Raw genomic sequence first — 23,895 nt, 5'->3', positions numbered from 1 at the left:
CTGGAAATCGTGTAGAGATAAGGCAACCCTCCTACACTGTTGGTGGGAATGTGAATTGGTACACCCACTATGGAGAACAGTACGGAGGGTCCTTAAAAGAGAAAAAAACTAAAAATAGAGCTACCATATAGTTCTGCAATCCCTAGGTATATATCCAAAGAAAAACATCATCTGAAAGGATACATGCACCCCAATGTTCATGCAGCACTGTTTACAGTAATCCTGGAGAAGGAAATGGCACCCCACTCCAGTACTCTTGCCTGGAAAATCCCATGGATGGAGGAACCTGGTAGGCTATAGTCCATGGGGTCGAAAAGAGTCGGACACAACTGAGCAACTTCACTTTTCACTTTACAGTAATCAGGACATGGAATCAACCTAAATGACCATCAACAGATGACTGGATAAAGAATATGTGGTACACATACACAATGGGCTATTACTCAGCCATTAAAAACAATGAAATAATGCCATCTGCAGCAACACTGATGGACCCAGAGATTGTTATACTGAGTGAAGTCAGAGAAAGAGAAATATCACTGATGTGAGGAATCCAGAAAGAAATGACGCAAATGCACTTATTCACAAAACAGAAACAGACCCCAGCTACTGATACTTCTCAATGCAGGGCTCCAGGCAGCCATCGTTATCAATCTCAGCAGGCCCGTGAAATAAAACCTATTTGTCATATTGATTTGTTTGCCTTGATAAGTTCCTCCATGAATTTCACATATATTTATTACATTTACTCCTACTTTGTTCTGAAAGGATTAATGAAACTTACAGGAATACATGAACTATAAAAAAATTCATAGATATAAAATAATAGAAAAGAATAAGGAAAATACCAAAAATGATGCCAGGAAAAAAGTTGAAAAAATATACAGCATAAAATCTATAAGGCTGCTCTGGGGTAGGCTACAAATCTGGTCTGGCTTTCTAACAGCCATCACCTAAGGGACAATCCAGTCCACAGTTCAGGAGATAAACAGAAAAGCACTCAGAAGGGGAACTATTCTTGGTACTAAGATCAAACAGTAATTTTTGCAAAGCAAAGAGAAAACTATACAGAGAAAGAACACGATATACAACTATCAGTTTTCAAGGGTTGGGGTGTTTCTTACAGTATCCATTAGAATCTATGACATCTCACCAAAGCTCAGTGCAGCGTAACTGATTTTACAAGGAGCAGATACAAGCTTTAAGAACTCTGTGTCCTTTTGCTTGGTTTCCTCCTTCACTGCCTCCCTGACTAAATATAAACTCTTTGAAGACAAGAACCATGTTCGGTAACTCTTACACAGCCCACAATGCTTCGTATTCTGCAAAATAGCAAGCATTCAGTAACAGTGAGATTTACCAAGCGCAATTCAAGCCCACTCTGAAAAATTCTCTAATCTAAACATAGGAATTCCCACTCCTACCAAATAGAATAAAAATGATATCTGAAGCCTTAAGAGATAATCTCTAAAACCTTCTATACTATTACTGAATCACAATTTATTTGTGATGTTCCAACATCATTTTTCTTTTGCATATCCCTGGCACAAGGCTTGCAGAAATGCCAAATCAATATCACTGAATCTATCAAATAAAATGGCAACTCCTATAAAAGGAAAGACATTACTATCTTTCAAGAATATAATCAATAGCTCTTTACAAACCAGCTGAGAAAGGCAGGTTCATATTTTAAATGACTCTGCAAGTCCTCTAGCAGACAATGAATTATAATGCAAATTCTCTCTACTTCTTTCCAAGAACCTGGAGCTTCTGTAAATGCCAAACTGCCAGGGAACTGTACTTCCCAACTCTTCCATACATGCATCCATGCATAAATACAGACACACACGCCGCTATCAAACAGCGGTTATCTTTTCCTTTGCAACTACTCCCTACCCCCTCTTCTTTACCTGGTCAAATTGGAAATGAATGAAGCCTAATAAATTATTTAGGTAAAGCGATTATAAGCAACGCAAGTATTATAAAACTTAAATTACTATTCTTAAGCAGAGGCATTAGGACACATTAACAATTCTGTTTGTATTTTATTAATGGAAATCATTAATAAATAAGTAGTTTCATCCTACACTGGCCTAGCTTTTTAATACATCTAGTATTTCAGTTTGCAGAAAGTTCCTCATTTGGTATTCCCTGTATGCAGGGGAACACCCTACCACCCCAGAAGGAAATAGCTGTAATGAGTGAAGGAACGTGGACAGGACTGGGGGTAGGGGTTGGGGAGTCCACCAAGTGGACTTCAGAAAGTCTAATCCCTGTGCCTTTGTTTCTTCACCTATAAAACTTGAGAAATGACAGTAATCTCTATAGGATTATTGGGAGGATTAAATATTATTTGTAATCTATTTAGTAAACTGTAAGCCCTTGTGGCTCAGAGGGTCAAGAATCCGCCTGCAATGCGGGAGACCTGGGTTTGATCCCTGGGTTGGGAAGATCCCCTGGAGAAGGGAAAGGCTACCCACTCCAGTATTCTGGCCTGCAGAATTCCATGGACTCCATGGGGTTGCAAAGAGTTGGACATGACTGAGCGACTTTCACTTTAGTAAACTGTATGTAAAACAGGTCCTCAGTAAGTGTCCAGGTAAGGAAACAGAAGCTTAGCAGGTGCCTTGTCCAAGGTCAATGCCTAGTCAGTGTGATATACAGGCTAAATTTAGGGACCAAGGCTCTAATTTAGGGACTAAGGTTCTTGTCACTACACCAAGCAGTCTTAAAATAGCAGAACCCAACACTTCATGTTCATCACTGTTGGGCACTCATTACATGCAAAGAAAAAACTAACCAGTTGTACATCTATTAGAAGCCAAGCACTATCTTAACCTCTTTCCTCATGACCACCCTGAAAAGTAGGTACATTCATCCAATTTCACTGAGAGAAATTAATTTATCAAAGTCACATGTGATAATACAAAATTAATCCAGGTCTATTTAGTCTACTACTTTCTCCTACTATCCTGCCTCAAAAGCATACAAGTATTTAGAAATAACTGTCTACCAAAATTAAATTCTAAATGGCCTGGAAATTTTTATAGATCTTTCCAATGTATTAGTGGAAATTGTCTCTAACACCACCATCTATTCTCCTTAAATTTATCTGTATTAGGCTAAAACAATTTATAATAACCACAGTGACAAATTTACATTTGTGTAGCATGCTATAGGTTAGCATTATACATTTTTTCATTCTTATTGGATTCAACCACTGAAATTTTTCACATATTAGCTCACATCTCATTTAATACTTCTAAGATTTCTGTGATATAGGGATTATCACCATTTTACAGATAAACAAGTTTTAAAAAGGTAAGTTGCTTAGGCTATACAATTACTAACAGCAGGACTCTGCCTTGGATCTTTCTAAGAGAAAAGCACACACTCCTGCACGCAATGATTCACGTAATCATTTGCGTGTGCTTTTGTCAATTTACTCATCAGAGGTGGGGAAGGGGTGGGTTGGGGGGAAGGACTTCTTTAACCAAAAATGGAACAGAAAATAAGGGCCAAAACCTGATAAAACAATAAAAACAGAAAAATATCACAGAAAGGTTGCCCTAGAGCTCTCTTCCCTCCCTGCAAGACTGTTAGGTGATTGTCAATAAATGTTTATAGGGCAAATATTCCAGAGCAGAGAGGAAAAAAAATTTTCCCAATTTATGCTCAGAGACTAGCTTAATCTTGATACCAAATGAGTCAAGAAAAGCAAACTAAAAGTGAAACATAAATATTATGTTTACCTTTTGTGATCGCATATGCAAAGGTCTTTAATAGGTTGAATGAAAAACTATGTGTAGTATGATCTCTTTTGTATAAGAAAAACCACTGAATATACGTGCATGTACTAAGTACGGCTAGGTACGTAAATATGTATTTGTACATACAAATACTCATCTCTCACGCTAGTAAAGTAATGCTCAAAATTCTCCAAGCCAGGCTTCAGCAATACGTGAACTTCCAGATGTTCAAGCTGGTTTTAGAAAAGGCAGAGGAACCAGAGACCAAATTGCCAACATCCTCTGGATCGTGGAAAAAGCAAGAGAGTTCCAGAAAAACATCTATTTCTGCTTTATTGATTATGCCAAAGCCTTTGACTGTGTGGATCACAATAAACTGTGGAAAATTCTGAAAGACATGGGAATACCAGACCACCTGACCTGCCTCTTGAGAACCTGTATGCAGGTCAGGAAGCAACAGTTAGAACTGAACATGGAACAACAGACTGATTCCAAATAGGAAAAGGAGTACGTCAAGGCTGAATATTGTCACCCTACTTATTTAACTTATATGCAGAGTACATCATGAGAAACGAAATATCAATAACCTCAGATATACAGATGACACCATCCTTATGGCAGAAAGTGAAGAGGAACAAAAAAGCATCTTGATGAAGGTGAAAGAGGAGAGTGAAAAAGTTGGCTTAAAGCTCAACATTCTGAAAACAAAGATCATGGCATCCGGTCCCATCACTTCATGGGAAATAGATGGGAAAACAGTGGAAACAGTGTCAGACTTTATTCTTCTGGGCTCCAAAATCACTGCAGATGGTGATTGCAGCCATGAAATTTAAAGACACTTGCTTCCTGGAAGCAAAGTTATGACCAACCTAGATAGCATATTCAAAAGCAGAGACATTACTTTGCCAACAAAGGTCCATCTAGTCAAGGCTATGCTTTTTCCAGTAGTCATGTATGGATGTGAAAGCTGGACTGTGAAGAAAGCTGAGCACCGAAGAATTGATGCTTTCGAACTGTGGTGTTGGAGAAGACTCTTGAGAGTCCCTTGGACTGCAAGGAGATCCAACCAGTCCATCCTAAAGGAGATCAGTCCTGGGTGTTCTTTGGAAGGAATGATGCTAAAGCTGAAACTCCAATACTTTGGCCACCTCATGAGAAGAGTTGACTCATTGGAAAAAGACTCTGATGCTGGGAGGGATTGGGGGCAGGAGAAGGGGAAGACAGAGGATGAGATGGCTGGATGGCATCACCGACTCAATGGACAAGAGTTTGGGTGAACTCCGGGAGTTGGTGATGGGCAGGGAGGCCTGGCGTGCTGCGATTCATGGGGTCGCAAAGAGTCGGACACGACTGAGCGACAGAACTGAACTGATACACATAAATGCAAACGTGTACATTTGGAAATATAAACCCCAAACTGCTAACAAGGTGACCTGTGACAGGAGTAGTCTTTGGGGTGAAGGAAGGGATGTGGACAAATAGTGAAGTGACATTTTTGCCTTTTACTCTACATGTGCTTAGTTGCTCAGTCATGTCCGACTCTTTGTGACCACATGGACTGACTATAGCCCACCAGGCTCCTCTGTCCGTGAGGATTCTCCAGGCAAGATTACTGGAGTGGGTTATCATGCCTACCTCCAGGGGATTCTCCCCATCCAGGAATTGAACCCAGGTCTCCCACACTGCAGGTGGATTCTTTACCATCTGAGCCACCAGGAAAGGCCTTTACTCTATACCCCTGTATATTATTTGAATTTTTTATAATTAACATGTATCATATTTGACAATTAAAATATACAAATGAAAAGCAGGACCTGATAGCCATTTGACGTACCTCCTCTAGCTATCACAGTCAAAACTAATTATTTTATTCACTCACTGTGCATTCATTTATCTAACACACACGCAAGGTATAACCCTATGTGTGGGCACTGAGCATTTGTGCCAGCCTCCAGATACCTGCAGCCAATTTTTTTAAGCCCAGCATTGAACATTTACTTTCTTCCATCAGATAGTGCTGTTTTAAGTCAAGTTTTAATTATCATTTATTATTTTTCAGGTCATACGCGAGGGATAAGAAATTCTTTAGAATTTGTACTGCCTTTATTCTAAGAATGACTTTTATTGGATTTGATTTGGGGGGGCAAGTGGAAAAAATACATTTGTATTCATTCGTCCAACAAAGGTTAGAGTCCTTCTTACATGTCTGGGCACAATGGTAGACAATGGATATGCAAAGACAAATAAGTAACATATGGCCTCTACCTACCCTCTAGGGAGACAAGAATTTCAGAGTACGTAACACATAAAAACTGAAGTACACACCTTAGTAATCCTACACTTCAAAGTGAATCTGGCAAACTGCCCTGTTCAAAAATAAAAATTAATTTCAGTGTAACCTAGAAATAACTTGATGTTTATGAAAACTGTGAAATTATTCAATTACTCTATGGTTAAAGGGTATAAATTAGTGGGAAAATAGAGAACATGGAAGCTCCAGGGGAACAGAAAGTGCAATGTCTCAGTGAACAAGTTCTAGGTTTAGCAGTGCCACTAAGAAGCTGTTTTTAGGTTTGTTTCCCCAAAGAAAATATGGAAATGATATCTACCTTATAAGGATAGGAGAAATCAAAGAATTTATTTGAAAAAGCATAACAAAATCTGGAGAACATGAGGCAGTGTGGACGCAACACCTGCTTTTTGTTGTTTGGTTTCATTGATTTATTTACTTTACCCCTACTCTTGTCGATGATTAACCAAGCAAAGCTGCAAACACAATTTAACTTCTGTATGCCTCATAAAGTGGAAAGAACGCAGGAAGCAGAGTCAGAAGATCTGAGTATACATTCAGACCTTGACTCTTACTAACTCCATAAGATTAAAAAATGAACAAATTATTTAACCTCTTTAAACCTCAGTGTCCCAGCAGCAAAATAGGAGTAAACCTATTTAACTGGGTTATTTCAAAGACTAAACGAGAAAAATACATGTGAAAACATAAACTGAAAAATTATAAATCAAACATTTTTTCCAAAGATATATAAATGGCCAATAAGAATTTAAAGATGCTCAACATTATTAGCCATTACAGAAATGCAAACAAAAACCGTAAGATACCACCTCCACACACTGGAATAGCTATCATCAAAAAGACAACAAGGCTGGAGAAAGTGTAACACTCATACTTTAATGATGAGAATGTACAATGAAGTCACTACAGAAAATAATTTGGCAGTTCCTCAAATAGTTAGAGTTACCTTAGAACCAAGCAACTCCACATCTAACTATATACTCAAGATCACTGAAAACATAAGTCCACACAAAAACCTATAAATGAACAGTCACAGCAGCATTACTCATAATAGCCAAAAAGTGGAAACAACCTAAATTTCCATCAACTGATGAACAGATAAACAAAATGTGGCATATCCATACAGTGGAATATTACTGAGCCATAAAAAGGAGGTATCTTAATACATGCGTAATATGCATGAACTCCGGAAACACTACACTTAGTGAAAGACACAAAAGGCCACGTATTATGTGATTCCATTTATAGGAAATGTCCTAAATCAGCAAATCCACCGAGACAGAAAGTAGACCGGTGCCTGCCAAGTGTCAATGAGGGGGAATGGGAGTGGCAGTTAATGGTATGAGGGTTTTCCTGTTAGGATGTTGAAAATGCTCGTTGATTAGTGATGATGTTTGCACTCCCTTATGAATAAACTAAAACCACTGAATTGTACACGTTAAAAGGGTGAATTCTACAGTATACGAGTTATATTTTAATAAAACTATTGTAGAAATTTAAGTTTCTCCTACTTTTTGATAGTAAAGACATTACTTTTTTCAGATTATTCCTGTTGCTTGTAACAGCTATGAAAGCTCTTTGAACTTAGATGTTACACAGATAAATGGTATTTTTAGTAAAGTGAAACTACTAATTATGTCAGAAAAACTTTCTACAGATCAGATTAATTTGGCATTAGCTTATTTCTTCAAAAGAATATCCTTATTAGTATCATTTGTTTTTAGGGAGTAGAGACAAGTGTGAAGGAATCTTTATAGAGTACATTTTAAAAAATAGGTCAAAATGTAGTATTTTGTTTTTAAATTAGTGGACATTTAGTTTTCAGATATACCCATCAATCAACTAAAACCTAAGTAGATGGAACTTCGCAAGCTTCATCTACCTGTTTCCATGTTCTGCATTCTGCTGTCATATTTCTAGGTCCATCACCAGCTCCTTCCAACACAGAGATCAAAATGCTTGGTAAATTCTTTAAATGCAGTCAATTCATTCCCTAATGCTGGGGAATTTACAGAGTAGGCCCAATTTTTAAGGTTAAATTTAGTCTAGCTTGTTTGACTAAATATACAACAAAATGATTTCCTGGAATTTGGAATATAAAAACAATCTATAGAGCTGGGTAATGCTTTCTAAGTCCTTTGGGTATTTTTTCACGAATTTGGTCACGGGGTAAAGACAGTCACTAACTTTTGGCCACACAAAGTATTATGTATAAAAGCTTCCTGGTTCTAGAACAAAGAAGTATTTTATTGCTCAAAGCAAAAGGAAGATATTTTCCTTCCATTTAGTATTGTTATACTAAAATAGCATACCAATGAAACCAGCTAGGTAACAGCAGGACCCAAGGTATGTAAACAAAGATAAATTGTTCTTTACTTTGTATTCTTTCTTTGGGGGTAAAAAAAAAAAAAAAAAAGTTTCTCACAACGAAGAAAATAAGGTTCATCAAGCCAAAGTAAACCGTACAGGTTAATATTTCCCAATATGGGGGTATTTTTGAGCGGTGATCTCAATTTGAGGGTTTGCCAACCTATGCTAGCATACACGGTGGGTTTACTTGGTACAGACAAAACGTGAAGAGACGGAAGACCTGTCAAACAGCTGTATCGAGTCACTCAACAGCATTTCCAACTTCTCAGGTGATGTCTGTTTAAGAAAGATGTCAAAGCACCAAGAGGAGAACCACGGGGGAGTCGCAGCAGCTGCCATGTCCAAATGGTGCATCGCGGGGTGAAATGCCACAGAAACCCTCAAGAGCCTGCCAGACTGCGGTTCCTTTCCAATACAAGTCTACCTCACATATAAAAATAAATACCATCCAGATATCCCTGCCAACCCGCTCTCCCTTCCTTTTGTGACTCCTGCAAAGGCTGGAGGGATGTTACCGGCCAGCATACCCGGGGTAAGCCAAGCCCCCACGCCCCAAGAGAGCCGTCCAGAAGGCTCCTGCAGCCCGGGGGTCTCTGGCCGGCGTCCCCCACCCGCCGGCCAGGGCCGGTCACCGGCCACACAAAGGAGCCAGCCGCGGGCGCTGGACGCGGGGACTCGCCCCGGAGCCGGCCGCCACATCTGGTCCCCGCACGCCGGGCGGACCGGACCCGCCGGAAAATAATGATTAACGCCCGTACCTGTTGCACGTTTCGGGTCCCTTTCACCCAGAAATGAACAAGGGCGCCCGGGAGGCGAGACGCGGGCCGCCCAGGCTCGGCGGGCCGCGGCCGCACCCGGCAGGCGGCGCGGAGGCAAGGGCTGCCCGCGGGACTCCCACCTCGGGCGCTTTGTCTGCGGTGGCGGCGGGGGCTGCGGCGGGGGCGACGGGGCGGGGGCCCCCCTCCCGCAGTCGCGCGGCCGCGCGGGGGTTAGAAAGCTGGGCCCACCGCCGCCTCCACCCGCCCACGATCCCCGCCTGGCCCCGGGGCCTGCGCGGTCCTCCCGCCCAGGCAGCCCGGGCCGCGCGGCGGCCACACTCACCTGGCTGGCGCTGGGGGCCGGCGGCTCCGGGGCGGTGGGAAGGACGCGGGGACGCGAGTGAGGCGCGGGCGGAGGCGGAGGGCGAGGCGGGAGGAAGGCGGGCTGGGGGCGGAGCGGGCCCGGGCGGCGGTGGCTCCGGTCACCCGTGGCAAATGCGTCCCGGCCCCTCTGCGCGTCAGGCCAGGGGCTGCGGCGCGGGCGGCCTGGCGAGACCTCCCGGAACCCTCGGCCCGACCCGAGTCCGCGCTGCCCAGCGCGCGCCCGGGGAGCGGTGGCGCGGCGACCCCGCCCGGCACGGGAAGGGGGCGGGGCTGGCAGTCCCGCTGGGGCTGGGGCTGGGGGGGTTGGGGGCTGGGCGAGGAGTGGGCCTCCCCCGCCACCAGGCCCACCCGGTGATCCTTACCAGGCGCGGAGCTCCAGCCTCCCAAGCCCACAGGCACCGCGGGGTGGTGGAAGGAGGACTGGGCCTAGAGTCGGGAAGCCTGGGCTTAAGGAAGGACACCCCCACGACCACTTGACGCCTCGCAAGTCATTTGTTGTCTCTGCCCTCATACGGAAATATGAATATGGTATCCAAGATTTTCAAAATTCTGACACTGTCATCCTAGGTTTGTTGGGATTCCTTTAGTTCCAAGTACTCACTGCCAGGAGACGACTCTCCCACACAGAGGTGTGTGATGTAGCTGAAGGGTAAGGCAGTTGGAGGGAATGGGTTGTAGTGAGAAAGGGCTGGATTCAGGGTATTTGGTTTTCTTTGGGGAGCTTTCCTTTGGGCAGTCCAGAATTTATCCACAAATGGCCCTCTGACAATGGCTGCTTGCCCATCTTCACCATCCCTAGTTATTTTTCTCCAAATGTAATGACTTCAGAGTCCTTGTTCTTCCAGTTTTCTTGCGCAAATTGTTTTTATGTCATTTCCTGAATTCAGTTCAAAGGAGTCATCAGCTAATACAAGCTCAGGGCAGCCATGTGGTCCCAATCTCAGGCCTTACTTATTACTCACTGTGCCACTCACTTCAGTATCACCTAATTCCACTGGGGTGAAAAAAAGTACCATTCCAACAACTAGGCAACTAAATCTCTCTACTAATGTTCTCTGCTTGAAAGTCCCAAGGATTAATATTTCCTCTTACTTCTGTGACTGATAATCTGTCTCTATGACTTTAGCCTCTTTGCCACCCTTTAGGTCAAGGCTTGTCAACTGTTTCTGCTTCTAGTCCTAAGGACCACTAGGAATGCTTCAAAAACACAGAACTTCCCGCTTTAAAGTCTTTCAGAGGCTTGTCACGTGGATAATCAGGTTCAAGCAATTACTGTGATATCCAAGGTCATTTATGATCTGATCCCCAGACCTTTTCAACTCCAGCTTTAATTCCCACCACATCTCACGTTCAGGCTTCATTTTTGTGCCTTTGTATGCTTTCCTCCATCTGAAATTCATCCCTTATTTAACCAGTGAATGTCTACTGTGCTTCAGGATAATAAAGATAGTGCGTCTTTTCCTCTTACAGTCTTCCCTGACATCCTGTCCTTTTTCCACAACCACATCCTCACCTGACACACTTATACTGAATTACTCTTTCCTTTCTGCTTTCATGGAAATTTTGATCTATTCTCTACAATAATCCTTAGCGCTTTCTATTTTTCCTATTGCTTTGATTGGTGGTCTTTTCTTACTAGACTGGGAATTCCTTAAAAGGGTAGAGATTTTTGTCTAGTTCATTTTTGGCTCCTGGACATGGCGCAATACTCAGCACTAGGAAGGTTCTCTTTAAATATTTGTTCAAGTACTGATGTCACTATTCATTCTGATAAATACATGTTGAGCATCTACTCAACAAGAGGGAAATACAGTGCAATCCACAGTCCCTGCCTTCCTTACTTAACCTTCCACAGTATTCTTTCCTTTACCATATGGCATTCTCTGTTTATCATTTCAAACCCTCTCCCACTACCACTAGCATTCTTTGCTTGTTTTAATAAAGCAGGATCATGCCAAACAATCTATTCTAGTAAGTCACCAAACATCCCTGCCCTTCCTCTTTCCATACCCACTAGTTCCACAACAGTGAGGACCCAGTTTTTAGATAAAGGACAACTATTGCAACAGGAAACACATTGGACTATAAATGCTGGTGTTTGGGTGCTATATTTTCCAATGACAACAGATTGAACATAGTTCAATGACTTAAATCCACTAGGCCTCCCCTCTGGAGTTCCTTTGGCTCTATTCATTTTTAGTATTTTGTTAAGGTAAACATATCCTTCTTTATATGTCTATAAAGTGAAGGGACAGCCAGATCCTTGCAAAGCAGCTATGCAGCACATGCTTGAACTCTGAGTGACAGGGAACCACTCCTACCTCACAATAGTGTTCATCCTTGAACAGCCCTGCCAGTCCCTACTTTGAAATGTGTCTCCCTGTAAACTTGGTAGGTAACAACGGAATTAGTAGAAAACACCACTGGATTTAAACTCTGAAGTAGTGTGGTCAAGTCCTAGTTCTATAACTTCCATCTGTATGACCTTGGACAAGCACAAAACAGCTCCAAGTATTAGTTTGCTTGACTTTAAAAGAGGAAAATAATAACATGTTAAATCATTAGCATTAATAGGAATACAATTGAATTAAAACATCCAGAGAATGTAAATGTAGTACTTAGGTGTACTGAGTACAGAAGAGTCCAATTCCCCTTCCATACATAGCCTTTTATACTGCCTAAGTCAGCAAACAGGGTGTGCCTTCTCACACAGCCTTGACGCACATGCCCTTTGCATCTCCTCCACACACTCACCTCTAAACATACCCTAGTGCCTCTTAAAAGGTGGCATCTAGAACCGAGTCCAGCCTTCCAGGTATAAAGAGAAAAGAGAGAAATACAACTTTATACATTCATATGATGATGTTTCAAAATTCAGCTTGATATCACATTTATATTTTTCTACCAACCCGCACTATTCATAAATATCATGTTCTTTTTTGCCAACTAAAAACAAAAACTCAAACCTTTTCTAGGACTTTAACACATACATACGTATTTAAGCATACTCCTCAAAACTGAATTTGTGCAATTTGTTTTTGGAAACTGAGCGTGCACTTTTGCATGTATTCATCTTAAATATCACTTTGGAAGTTATGTATCAGGATCCCCTGCCAAACAGAGAATAATGTGAAATAAAAATAACATTTGAAAGGCATTCAGGACTGGAGGGGCAGGGAGAATCCCCAAAGCACTTTAAGCAACTTGTTCCTAAATTCCTAATTTCTCCCCTACAACTTAATTATAAATTATATAACTTCTCCCCTAAAATTATATAACTTCTCACATTCATTTTGCTTCATTATAAGCTAGTATTTTACGTGCATATGTTTCCCAAACATCATTCTCTGGAACTTCTGAAGAACTCATTGAGATGAGGTAGACCTACACTGAAGCTCAGCTGAGTCAGGTAATTGCTGAACACTCATTGCCTCAAAATAGGCTTCTTGGAGAAACTGCTCCACCCTCAGGCCCTGTTGAAGGGATGGCCCCAGGCAGTACTCTTTCCTGCCCTGTAATCCCTGAATCACTGTGGATTACCCCTGGGAGGGTACCTGACCTGTAAACAGTCAATGCACACTCATTCAAAATGACCTGGGAAAAAACTCAATCCAAAAAACCAGTCCAGTCAGACAATCAACTGGGGAAGCTGGATCCAAAAAGAGGCAGAGAGGGTGGCCACATGTGAGAAGGGCACTGACACATCTCCAGTGAACAGAAGATAACATAAGCCAATGACTACGCAGAAACCACCCATTCGCACATCCGTTCACTCATGCGCACAAGGAATACTTATCAAGAGTTTCCTATTTTAGGTGCTGGGAATACTGTATGTAGGGAGAAAATACACAAAAATTCTGCAAGGATTATGCGTTTTGGTGGATGGGACAAGCAATAAAAAAAAATTAATATACCAAACACTGTATTCCTGCTAAGCTAAGTCGCTTCAGTCATGTCCAACTCTGTGCAACCCCATAGACGCCAGCCCACCAGGCTCCCCGTCCCTGGGATCCTCCAGGCAAGAATACTAGAGTGGGTTGCCATTTCCTTCTCCAATGCATGAAAGTGAAAAGTGAAAGTGAAGTCGCTCAGTCGTGTCCGACTCTTAGGGACCCCATGGACTGCAGCCTACCAGGCTCCTCCGTCCATGGGATTTTCCAGGCAAGAGTACTGGAGTGGGTTGCCATTGCCTTTTCCAAACACTGTATTAGAAGGTGGCAAATGTTGGATAAACATTATGCAGGGGAGAGAACTAGAAAGTGCCAGAGGCTGGGGTGCAACTTTCTATCACAGGAATAGAGAAAGTCTCAGTTGAAGGTTCAGTTCAGTTCAGTTCAGCTCAGTCGCTCATTCGTATCTGACTCTTTGCCACCCCATGAATCGCAGCACGCCAGGCCTCCCTGTCCATCACCAACTCCCGGAGTTCACTCAAACTCACGTCCATCAAGTCAGTGATGCCATCCAGCCATCTTATCCTCTGTTGTCCCCTTCTCCTCCTGCCCCCAATCCCTCCCAGCATCAGAGTCTTTTCCAATAAGTCAACTCTTTGCATGAGGTGGCCAAAGTACTGGAGTTTCAGCTTTAGCATCATTCCTTCAAAGAACACCCAGGGCTGATCTCCTTTAGAATGGACTGGTTGGATCTCCTTGCAGTCCAAGGGACTCTCAAGAGTCTTCTCCTGGAGCTAAGGCTTGAAGGAAGTGAGGCGCTGAGCCCTTAGTAAAGAAGCTGGGGGAGTCAACAGGTAGTATGCTAATCAGGAAGCAGACACCAAGTGCAGGGCAGAACTAGGCAAGCCAGAGAGCAGGGCATTCAAAATCTTCTTGTTGTTCTGTCACTAAGTCATGTTTGACTCTTTGCAACCCCATGGACTCCAGCAGGCCAGGCTTCACTGTCCTTCAATAACTCCCAGAGTTTGCTCAAACTCATGTCCATTGAGTTAGTGATGTCTTCCAACCATCTTATCGTCTGTTGCCCCCTCCTCCTCCTGCTCTCAGTCTTTCTCAGCTTCATGGTCTTTTCCATTGAGTCTGCTCTTTGTATCAAGTGGTCAAAGTATTGGAGCTTCAGTATCAGACCTTACAATAAATATCAGGGTTGATTTCCTTTATGATAGACTGCTGTCCAAGGGACTCTCAAGAGTCTTCTCCAGCACCACAATCAAAAGCATTAATTCTTTGTCAGTCAGCATTCTTTATGGTTCAACTCATGTATATGACTACTGGAAAAACCATAGCTTTGACTATATGGACCTTTGTGGGCAAAGTGATGTCTCTAGGTTTGCCTAGAGACCCTAGCTAGGTTTGCCATAGCTTTCCTTTCAAGGAGCAAGAGTCTTAATTTCACGGCTGCAGTCACCATTCACAGTGATCTGGACCCCAAGAAAATACAATCTGTCACAGTTTCCACTTTTTCTCCATCTATTTGCCATGAAGTGATAGGACTGGATGCTATGATCCTAGTCTTCTGAGTGTTGAGTTTTAAGCCAGCTTTTTCACTCTCCTCTTTCACCTTCATCAAGAGGCTCTTTAGTTCCTCTTCACTTTCTCCCATTACAATGGTATCATCTGCATTTTGAGATTGTTGATATTTCTCCCAGCAATCTTGATTACAGCTTCATCTAGCCTGGCATTTCACATGATGTACTCTGCATAGAAGTTAATAAGCAGGGTGACAATATGCAGTCTTGATGTACTCCTTTCCCAATTTTGAATCGGTCCATTATTCCATGTTCAATTCTAACTGTTTCTTCTTGACCTGCATACAATTTTCTCAGGAGACAGGTAAAGTGGTCTGGTATTCCCATCTCTAAGAATTTTCCATAGTTTGTTGTGATCCACACAGTCAAAAGCTTTAGTGTAGTCAATGAAGCAGATGTTTTTCTGCAATTCCTTTGCTTTTTCTATGTTGGCAATTTGATCTCTGGTTCCTCTGCCATTTTTAAATCCAGCTTGTACATCTGGAAGTTCTTGGTTCACATTCTGCTGAAGCCTAACTTGAAGGATTTTGAGTATTACCTTGCTAGCATGTGAGATGAGTGCAACTGTATAGTAGTTTGAACATTCTTTGGAGATGCCTTTCCTTGGGACTGGAATGAAAACTGACCTTGTTCCAGTCCTGTGGCCAATACTGAGTTAGTAATGCTTCCTAAGGCCCACTTGACTTCACACTCCAGGATGTCCGGCTCTACGTGAGTGATCACACCATTGTGGTTATCCAGGTCATTAAGACCTTTCTTGCACAGTTCTTCTGTGTATTCTTGCTACCTCCTGTTAATATCTTCTGCTTTTATTAGGTCCTTTCCTTTCCTGCCCTTTATTAGGCCCATCCTTGCATGAAATGTTTCCTTGATATTGTCAGTTTTCTTAAAGAGATCTCTAGTTTTTCCTGTTCTATTGTTTTCCTCTATTTCTTTGCACTTAGGAAGGCCTTCTTATCCCTCCTTGCTATTGTCTGGAATGATGCATTCAATTGGATATATCTTTCCTTTTCTCCTTTACTTCTCTTCCTTTCTCAGCTATTTCTAGCTGGGGTCTTTTTAAATACAAAACATTCCCAGCACTTTCCCAGTATATTGGACCAGATCTTGGCAGAGGGGGCCTCTAAATCTGTATTTTTTAAAACAGTCCTCAGGTGATTGGGATGTTCCAGCAGGATGAGAACTCTGGCTCTTAAAATCCACAAAATTCCTACTGATACACTGGGTTCTGAATCTCCTTCAAATTCTGTGTTCCAAAAAGCTCAACTCAATCTGCATCCCTCTCCTCCTAAGAGGCTTTATTGTTGAACCTTCCTGTTATTCCTAGGAAGGAAAGCTAATATCATGGCTGAGATTTCAGTTTTTCTTATTAACATATGTATTCTTCACAAACCCAACAGACAAGAACCAAACCCTAGCACCCTATTCCCTGAGGTCACATGTTTGAGTTTCCATATCTTGCAAGTAGAATTGCCTAACAAACCACAGTCACAAAGCGGTGAGATGGTGCCAGAGCTGTAGCGATGAGCTCGTATTCATTCTGCAACTCTTGCCTTTGGGAGTATTTAGCATTTCAAAATCAATATTAGAAAAATTATCAAGGTATTGTATTTTTAAATCTAAAGGAATTTAACATTTATTTTTAATAGTGTACATTTAATACATTAGTGAATTTTTAGGAAAGATCTTTAATAATTTTCTTTTCTTTTAATTTAATTTTATTTTTTAATTTTACAATATTGTATTGGTTTTGCCATATATCAAAATGAATCCGCCACAGGTATACATGTGTTCCCCATCCTATACCCTCCTCCCTCCTCCTATGAGTACTTATTTCATCAGCTTTTGGCAGTTTAATTCCAAGCGCAAGACTTCTGTCTTTCACTGAGAAAGTTAAAAAGATATGGCTTTTGAAAAATGTACTTTCATGTTTCTGAAATTATAAAAATAACACTTTAAAGAGCGGAGTTGTTTTTTGTTGTTGTTTGTTTGTTTTGGTTTGTTGCTTTGTTTTGTTTTGCCACCTATTAGTCCATCATCTAGGCCAATGTATTTCGAGTCCTTTAGACAACAGAACTTTTTCCAAGGCCAGCATAGTTTGTATTCATTTGTACCGGGTAGGACTTTTTCCCCCAATGACACTTTCATACAATGTTTTTAGTAAACAGACCAAAGGAAAGAGTAAAAAGTGATTTTTTTTTTTTTTAATGAAATCAGCAGGTTTTTTCTTTCTAATAGGACTGTTTCTTCTTCTAGTGAGATCTTAGGATTTTAAAGCTGGAAGACACCCTCACCCCACCCCCGCCCCATCTGTCCCAATGTCCTCATTTTCCTGTGACCTGGACAAATTAAGCAACATACCTAATACTAGACTTAGTGAACACAACGTCTAGAGTCCAGGTCTCTGGACTACTAGCTGCTATAAGCTAAAAGTGTATGAATATCTGCAATACCATCTGTATGTGTGTAAATAGACGTGGTACATAATTGAGGCATGATACAAGTTTATTTCTTGAATATCAATAGTGCTTTCAAAGTATTCTGAGTAATAGAAAATGAAATAAAATTTCAGACTAAGGAAAAGTCCCTAATTTTAGCAATCAATTTACTGTCAATCCTAATTAATATAAACTTTGTAATAGCAATTAACAGAGGAGGTCAAGTTAAAGGCAAATTGTTTTAAATGCTTCTGGCAATATACAATACATTCCATAATAGAGTACAGTAGACTGGCTATGAAGTTTTTATAGTTCTGTCCAATAAATTTCCTTCCGATCAGTACCATTAAATGTCAGTACAGTATACGCTCCAATAGGTGTCAGAACTCTTTGGTTGCAAGTATGAGAGCCAATCTGAACTGGATTGGGGTGGAGGCATGATGGATTTTCTGGATATAGCTTAAGGGCACGGACAGAAGAACAGCATTTCTGAGGACTTCTGAGCCAGAACCAGAAACCAAATCAAAGTCAACATCTTTCTCAGAGCCCCTTCTCCCAATCCAGTTTCTTTCTGGCCTGTCTTCAGTCTGTATAGCTTCAAACTAGTTTGTTTTAGGTTACAAGGAGAAGAGCTACGATTGCACTGAGTGGGCATCCTTCTGATGGATTGTTCATGTAGAATAATATCAGGGGGGTGAAAATTTGGGGTCATATGAATGGTCAAACACTGAGCAGTAGAACAACCTCCTAGAGGGTGGAGGCCTGGGTATCATCACAGGCAGCTCCCATCATGGGAGGAAGTCTCCTTCAAAAAAAGATGAGGCATTACCAGTAAAAGGGGAGAATGGGGAACCAGGCTGACAAAAAAGAATAGTCACCGCATGATGTGTGCTTCTCTAAACCTCAGACTAAAAGGGCAGTTTTTGTGAAATATCTTATTACCCACCCAAATACTAAATTATAATGTTAATCACTTCTAGTCTCATCACTGTATATTAAAAACACATATTCAAGTACCTTATTTTCTGGTTTGTTGATGCACCTTTAAAACCCTACCCTGTAATAATTCTTCAGTTTATTCATGATTCAGTTCAGTTCAGTTGTTCAGTCATGTCCGACTCTTTGCAACGCCATGGACTGCAGCACGCCAGGCTTCCCTGTCCATCACCAGCTCCCGGAGCTTGCTCAAACTCATGTCCATCAAGTCAGTGATGCCATCCAACTATCTCATCCTCAGTTGTCCCCTTTTCCTTCTGCCTTCAATCTTTCCCAGCATCAGGGTCTTTTTCAATGAATCAGTTCTTCACATGGCCAAAGTATTAGCCAGGTGGCCAAAGTATTGGAGCTTCAGCACCAGTCCTTCCAATGAATATTCAGGACTGATTTCCTTTATGATTGACTGATTTAGTCCAAGGGACTCTCAAGAGTCTTCTCCACCACCGCAGTTCCAAACCATCAATTCTTCGGCGCTCAGCTTTCTTTATGGTCCAACTCTCACAACCACACATGACTACTGGAAAAACCATAGCTTTGACTAGATGGACCTTTGTTGGCAAAGTAATGTCTCTGCTTTTTAATATGCTGTCTAGGTTGGTCATAGCTTTTCTTTGAAGGAGCAAGTATCTTTTAATTTCATGGCTGCAATCACCATCTGCAGTGATTTTGGAGCCCAAGAAAAGAAAGTCTGTCACTGTTTCCCCATCTATTTGCCATAAAGTGATGGGACCAGATGCCATGATCTTAGTTTTTTTAATGTTTAGGATTCATGATTATTCATGATTAGGATAGAAAAATACAATTTTGCTTGATCAGAATATTTTTACTTATTATGTGCATTATAAGGACTAAAAAATTTACATCTAAAAATATTTTATTCAAAGCTGAAGAGGTAAAAGCACTTGATTGTCAAGTTTAATCTGCATAGTGAAAGAATCAGGTCTCATTTAGATGGCATTATTATTTAAGTTATGGAGAAAGTTCTAAAGTTTCTGTTACATGGTATTTCAGTATGGGGCTAGGTCCTACTTATTAGTAAGACAGAAAAGAATGCTAAAAACAAGCTTGGTCCAAGTCATAAGATTTACTTTTGTTTTTCAGTGTGTTTCAGTCATCAGCCTGACTACAAATGTCAACATTTACCTCAGCAATCAAGTAATGTGTTTTGCTCTGGACTCTCAAAATCTGAGGCCAGAGACCAGAGTGTTCCCTCTGAGCTTCAGTTCTTCCAGGATCAGAAAAGGCTGTCTTGTCTGTGTGTTTGCTTCTTGTGTATGTGTGTGTTTTAATTCTGTGTTCTTGAACAAAATAGGGACAAACCACATTTAAAAATAATCTCCAGCCATCGTCCAGGATCCTTCCACTCTGTTACTGTCCAGTTGGTCTGGAGAGGTGGAGAAACTCAGCTCTGACTTTAGCAGCTGAATGGCAGCTTGGGAGAAGGCCCATTGCATAAAGTTGGAGGAGGCATTAGCAATACTAAAGCAAAGGATTGATTTGCTTGTGGGATAAAGTGGGAAATGGAAAGAATTGCCTTTTGTATCAATCCAACTTTTCCTCTCCTTCTGGCTCTCCTTCTGAATAAAACATTATTATACAACAAAGGGCCTTTAAACAATTTCTTTTTTTTTTTAATTGGCAAGTTGACAAATACAGATTGTGTCATCCTGGGTTACAGCCACTTCTTAGGGTGTGGAGTTACTTGATTCTGGCACTGTGGATCAGTGCTCAAAACATGTTACACAATCTAGGTTCATGCCTCATTAATATTGTCTTAGATTTAGAAGAAAAGAATAAAGGCATGTTTCCCTTTGGGTACTTGAAGAAAGGGAGCCACACAATTCTAGTTGACCATTTTATTCTGAAACCTTAACTTTTTATATCAGTTCAGTTCAGTCGCTCAGTTGTGTCCAACTCTTTGCGACCCCATGAATCGCAGCACGCCAGGCCTTCCTGTCCATCACCATCTCCTGGAGTTCACTCAAACTCACGTCAATCGAGTCGGTGATGCCATCCAGCCATCTCATCCTCTGCCGTCCCCTTCTCCTCCTGCCCCCAATCCCTCCCAGCATCAGAGTCTTTTCCAATGAGTCAACTCTTCGCAAGAGGTGGCCAAAGTACTGGCCAACTATTTATATAAAAATATGCAAATAAGCCAATAAATCTGATTACTGTAAGATACTGATAAGATATCACTGTTCTGAAGATGAAAACAATTCCAGTTTATACTTTTTCAATCAAAGTATGGCAGCAAATCTGGCACAGGAGCTGTTTCTGGCACTCAGCTTACGCTTCTGAGAAACAACCCTAGGTATCTGATCTGTATTGAAATTATGCTAAGATGCTTCCATGGTCATTTTAATGTCATACAAGCAACTTTCAAGCATTTTAGGTGGAAAAAAGGTGGGCATGAACAGAAATACGGGAAAAGATATTCAATGATGTTTTTTCAGGCAACCAAATCTGTAGTGCCAACCCCAGGGAAGGACAGGGAAGCCTGGTTTGCTGTAGCCCAAGGAGTCGCAAAAAGGCAGACAAGACTTAGCGATTGAACAACAGCAACAACCCTGCTTTAGAGTCCTGGAGACGAGGTTGAAAACATAAGTTTGTGTTCAGTCTCATGGGGAGACAGGAACCCAACCAAACACTCAATGCAATGCAACACATGCTAGAGTTATCATTAAATTCTACACAAATGTTATATGGATCCAGAAAAGAGCTGCTGCCAAGGTGTCTAGTGAAGGCTTCTGGAGGCTTTGACACCTGAACTAAGTCTAGAAGAAAGAGTGGGCAGTGTCTAGGCTGGAAACAGAAGAAAAAGCAGAAGAAACAACAAATTCAGTGGCTCATGCTCAGTTGTGTCTGATTCTTTGCAACCCTAAAGGGTTGCAAAAGCTGACTGTAACCCGCCAGCTCCTCTGTCCATGAGATTTCCCAGGCAAGCATACTGGAGTGTGCTGCCATTTCCTTCTCCAGAGGATCTTCTGGACGCAGAGATCAAACCTGTGTCTCCTGCATTGCAGGTGGGTTCTTTACCACTGAGCCACCGAGGAAGCCCCATATACAGTGGCTGCTGCTGCTGCTGCTGCTAAGTCACTTCAGTCGTGTCTGACTCTTAGCGACCCCAAGGACTGCAGCCCACCAGGCTCCTCCGTCCATGGGATTTTCCAGGCAAGAGTACTGGAGTGGGGTGCCATTGCCTTCTCCTATACAGTGGCTAAGAGGCACTAAAGAACATGCTACTTGAAGAATTTTGAGTGTTCTTACTGTGGCTACATGAGTAGAGAGAGGGTCAATTAAGGGAAGATGGAAATGAAAAACAACTGTGGGCCGAGGGGGGCGAATGCAACAACTGCACAGGCCAGGCAGGTAATGAAAATGATAGAAGCTGAGCAGGTCTAGGTGCAAATGTATTCACTGTGAGTGAACGGCTCACTGCAGAATGGAAACCTCTAAAAATATGGCACCAAATTATACTTACCTCCTCAATGTGACAGATTGCATCTTTCCCCATACCTTTGCCAAGAATGGGTATTTACGGCAATATTTTTCATTCATTCAACAAATATTCATTGAGTGTCTCCTATTATGAGGGATGGTATTTAGAAACTGAGGATACAGCAGTGAATAAAGCAAAATTCTTATCCTTATTGAACTGATGCTCTAGTTGAAGGGCAGACAGACGAAATAAAGTAAAATGTGTAGTTGCTAGATGAATGCTACGGAGAAAAATAAAGGAAGGATGACAAATAGAGGATGGGAGATATGCTGGGTTTTACACGGATAACCAGGAAGGCGTGTCACCAAGGAGGTGGCCATGAAAGAAAGACTGGAAAAGTTGAAAGAGGGCACTGCAGAAATCTGCGGGAAAAGCGTTTCAAGCAGCAGAAACAGCAAAGCACCTGCCAGCAGAGAGGGAAGGGAATAAGGTGAGAGGGAGAGAGATTGTGCTGGGTCTTTCAGGGAACTGACTGCAGCTCTTCCTCTGAGCAAATTGCAAAAGCTTCAGAGTTTTGAGCAGAGGAGTGATAGGTGGGGTTTGTACTTTTAAAGACTCATTCTGGCTGTTGAGTGCAGAGTGCCTTAAGGGATGGGTATAAGCCCAGAGATCAGCAGAGAGACAAGAACTACTGGGTTGGTCAAAAAGTTCCTTTGGGGGGAGCAGGGAGGAGAGGAAAGGAAAGATACAATGTATCAAGCTAGAAGGTATTCCTTTACTGTGGAGTTTTTTTGTTGTATGTTGTTAAAAAGTTGATTTTTCCCTGGTGGCCCAGTGGTTAAGAATCTACCTGCTAATGCCGGGGACATGGCTTCCATCCCTGGTCTGGGAAGATCCCACATGCTATGGGGCAATTAAGCCTGTGTGCCACAACTTCTGAAGCCTGCACCTAGAGTCCCGGAGAAGGCAGTGGCACCCCACTCCAGTACTCTTGCATGGAAAATCCCATGGACAGAGGAGCCTGGTAGGCTGCAGTCCATGGGGTCGCTAAGAGTCGGACACGACTGAGCAACTTCACTTTCACTTTTCACTTTCATGCATTGGAGAAGGAAATGGCAACCCACTCCATTATTCTTGCCTGGAGAATCCCAGGGACAGGGGAGCCTGGTGGGCTGCCGTCTATGGGATCGCACAGACTCGGACAGGACTGAAGCGACTTAGCAGCAGCAGCAGCACGTAGAGTCCATGCTCTGCAACAAGAGAATCACCGCAATAAGAAGCCTGCACACAGCAACCAAAAGTACCCCCTGCTCACTGAAACTACAGAAATCCTACAGCAACAAAGATCCAGCACAGCCAAAAATAAATACAAATAAATAAATCTTAAAAAACAAACAAACAAAAAGAGTTCCTTTGGATTTTTTGGTAATATCTGATGGAAAAACCCAAGCGAGCTTTTTTGGCCTACCCCATACTTGGGACTAATTTGACTACGGCTTGTCAGAGTGTGGGGAAAGCAGGTGGTAAGTAGTGGTTAGATTCTGGTTATAAGATAAAAGCAGGGCACCAGGATTCCATAACAGATTAGATGTAGGGGTTTAGGATGAAAAGAATCCAGCAATAACTCATGGGTTTGGGGCCTGAGCAATTAGAACAATAATATTCTATATTTACTATGTGGAAATTGTAGAGAGGAGCAGTTTGGCTTGAGGGGGATGGAAAGAGAGGATGCTTAATAATTTGGTTTTGAAAATGTTAACTTTGAGATACGTATCAGATAATAAGCATAAATTTAGAATTAAGCAGCTGGAAATATGAGTTAAGAGGTCTGGACTAGAAACATACATTTGGAATATGTTGATATATCAGTGTAAAGGTAATGTTGCAACTATGAGACTTGATGAGGTTAATGAGAACAAGTGTAGAGAAGAGATCTAAAGCCTCCACTGTCCATTCTGGAACATCCAACAT

General features: G+C 41.9%; 1 protein-coding gene and 1 long non-coding RNA gene across 4 annotated transcripts in view; one reads left to right on the top strand and one right to left on the bottom strand.

Annotated features, from left to right (window-relative positions):
• Positions 1-10,013, bottom strand: part of SESTD1 (SEC14 and spectrin domain containing 1) — a 143,002-nt gene extending 132,989 nt beyond the window's left edge. The window contains exon 1 of one of the 3 annotated variants that reach the window (XM_027556391.1): positions 9,935-10,013. The gene's annotated coding sequence lies outside the window, so the exon portion shown is untranslated. Of the gene's footprint in view, positions 1-9,188; positions 9,274-9,531; positions 9,826-9,934 lie in introns of those variants that run through there. The other 2 variants (XM_027556373.1, XM_027556383.1) reach the window with 2 other exon arrangements.
• The window catches only part of LOC113901694, a 31,531-nt gene continuing 14,811 nt past the window's right edge, over positions 7,176-23,895 (top strand). Inside the window, exon 1 of the long non-coding RNA XR_003513507.1 lies at positions 7,176-8,962. This is a non-coding gene — a long non-coding RNA (uncharacterized LOC113901694). The remainder of the gene's footprint in view (positions 8,963-23,895) is intronic.

This window comes from Bos indicus x Bos taurus, chromosome 2 (genome assembly GCF_003369695.1).
Source record: "Bos indicus x Bos taurus breed Angus x Brahman F1 hybrid chromosome 2, Bos_hybrid_MaternalHap_v2.0, whole genome shotgun sequence".
Lineage (NCBI taxonomy): Eukaryota > Metazoa > Chordata > Mammalia > Artiodactyla > Bovidae > Bos > Bos indicus x Bos taurus.
This window is presented reverse-complemented; position numbering and strand designations above follow the sequence as displayed.